This window comes from Gavialis gangeticus, unplaced genomic scaffold (assembly GCF_001723915.1).
Source record: "Gavialis gangeticus isolate Ggan-Ray unplaced genomic scaffold, GavGan_comp1, whole genome shotgun sequence".
Lineage (NCBI taxonomy): Eukaryota > Metazoa > Chordata > Crocodylia > Gavialidae > Gavialis > Gavialis gangeticus.
This window is the reverse complement of record NW_017729034.1, coordinates 55,693,240-55,695,867: the sequence shown is the minus strand read 5'-3', so window position 1 is coordinate 55,695,867 and position 2,628 is coordinate 55,693,240. Positions and strand designations below refer to the sequence as shown.

The window sequence follows — 2,628 nt, the reverse complement described above, 5'->3', positions numbered from 1 at the left end:
CCCCCCCCCCCCCCCCCAATTCCTCACAACAGGCTCTGCTTCAGCTGTTCTGCCTGTGGGAAAGGGTGAGCTGGACTCCACTGCAGCAGCCACCGCCTACCACAGCCAACAGTTGGGGCTCGGGTGCTGCTGTGGGGGGCCTGGGGCTGCGTACCTAGGTCCCTAGCCCCGTAGCCCTGGCAGCTGGGGGCCCCCTGTGGCAGGGCTGAAGGAGCAGGGGGCTGTGGGTGGCGAGTAAGGGGCACCATCAGGGCCCGGGGGCTGTGGGTGGGGAATGAGGGGCACCAGCAGGTCTTGGGGGCTGTGGCTTGGGAGTGAGGGGCAATGGAATGGACAGGGCACTGGCATATCAGGGCTGCTCAGTGCCACAAAACAGTTGGGGTTGGGGAGGGAACCCGCAACTGGACCCATGTCTTGGTGAGCAAAGGGGGAATGGGGAGCTCTGATTTTTTCCATAATAAAACTGCAGAATCAAATGCCAAAATTTATAGATATTTAGAATTTATTTTATTGCAATAATTGAGGCACTGGTAGGCTTCCAAACTGCTTTAGAATTGTAAATGTATCAATAAAATGTTGTGATCAACTCATAATTATATACATAGTGACATTTCATTTTAATCACGGAAAAACACGGATTTTGGTTTAATCTGAGAATTTGCGATTTATTTTTTTTTATCAGAGAATATCAAACAGTGCAATTTTTAAAACACAGAAAACCAGGATCCCAAGTGATTTAGTCTTATTTTGTATTTGTTGTTTTCAGTTATTTCCTTAAAGGAAAATTTCTTCTGGTTGTTTGACTTACAGGCAAATATAGCAAACTTATATATCTTTTATGGTAACAATATTGTGAATAATGCACCACTTGTATACTAGATGATTTTTTTTTGTTTGTCATTTTTTTTGTTGGGTTGTAATGTGATGGAAATTGGAATTCAATGTGTAAAACAGCTTTTTAAATTAGTTTATATTACCTAATAAACTGCTACCTACATAAAATAAGTTATCAAAACCTGACTTTAAATTAAATGGGCTAATTAAACAAAGGTTGTATTAAGCATATTTAGTGAATTAACACGTCTGTTTTAAAAGTGTGTAATTGCTAAAAGATGCATATAGGAGCCTACTGGGATTTTTCAAAAGCATGTAATCACATTACATGTCTAACTCTCCCTGAAATCTGTAGGAGCTGAAATAAGTCAGGGTAAGTGCCTAACCCGCTTATGCACTTTTGAAAATCCTGGTAGGCATCTGTCTCTGTCTAGATGCCTAAGCATCTTTAAAAATCTGGCTCCTTGCCTTCACATGTTTAAAAAGCTGGCTTCTTTTCAAACATTTAGAGTTAGTAGATCACATCATTTTTGTGAATAGATTGGAAGAGAAGAACTTTTTCAATTCTGTTCAGTTCCTCACTTTTTGATGGTATAGAGCAAATAAAGAAAATGTTCTGTTTCTGCCTGCTACATAAATTGGAACCAGAAGTAACTACAGTAAGGCAAAAGCTTTTCTTTTCTTTTTGTGTTATATTGAGACTTTGAAAAAAGCAGCAGTAGCTACATCATAAAAAAAATGAAGAAATGGGCTTTTTGGCTGATACTGATGGCTGATTATTAACCAGCTGTATTGGCCAGTACTGAACCAATAGCTAACATGCAGCCCAGCAACTTGGGGAGCAGCATCTGGCTGGTAAGTCGGGGGGGGATGGGGGGTGCTGATTGAGGCCCCAGCGGTAAGGGGGGGTGTGGAGCTGGGGCAACGGCAGGTGCTGCCTGGGTGGGGTGCGTGGCTTTGCCATGCCTGGGCAGCTCCAGCTCCACTCCCTCCCTCACTGTGGGAGTCTCAATCTGCCCCCTTCCTACACCCCTTTCACCTCCCCCCACCCCGACTTACCAGCTGGACACTGCTCTCCAAGCTGCTGGGAGGTGTTCCTGGCCACGTGCATGCTGCGGCTGTGTGCATGCATGCAGCATTTATTGGTGACATTATTGGTTACACTAGCCAAAAAAACCCCAATTGCTGATAATGTCAATTTTCCTTTTATCGGTGCCGATCCAATATGGACCAAAATCTTGGTGCACCTGTAGTACTGAATGCACATTTATAAAGTTTAGTTGACCTCAGAAATTGAAGTCTCTCCATGATTCTCTTTAGAGCTGCAACACCTTTTGGCATATTAAAACAGAAAGGTTCAAGGATGCAGTGTATTATATTAAAATGTATGTACATGATTTTATTGGATTATGGCACAGTGAGATTTTAATCCTAGTTGCCAAGATTTTAAATTTAATTATAAACAGGTATTTTTAATAAGATATTTAAATTAAGATGTAAATAATGGCACATTTAAATAAAATCAGAAATAAAAAACCTGTATTTTTTAAAGCTGTTTTTAATTCCCTTGGTATTGTAGCCCTGACATCCTCTGTACTAGTCTGCAGACATATGCATGTATTCAGTCCAGCAGAGGGCAGTCAAACATGCATTGAAGGAGACATGAATGTACTCCCTGCATACTTCTTTGTCTTAACTTTAATAACTTTTATTGTACTTTCACTGTTGTATAATTTGGTAAAGGTTTGAAATGATATGACCTCCATATGCAAAAAAAAAAAAAAAAAAAAAAAA

At 41.1% G+C, this 2,628-nt stretch overlaps 1 protein-coding gene across 1 annotated transcript in view; it reads left to right on the top strand.

Moving 5' to 3' along the window:
• TSNAX (translin associated factor X) overlaps window positions 1–2,628 on the top strand; it is a 39,699-nt gene that overhangs the window by 6,047 nt on the left and 31,024 nt on the right. The window lies entirely within an intron of this gene.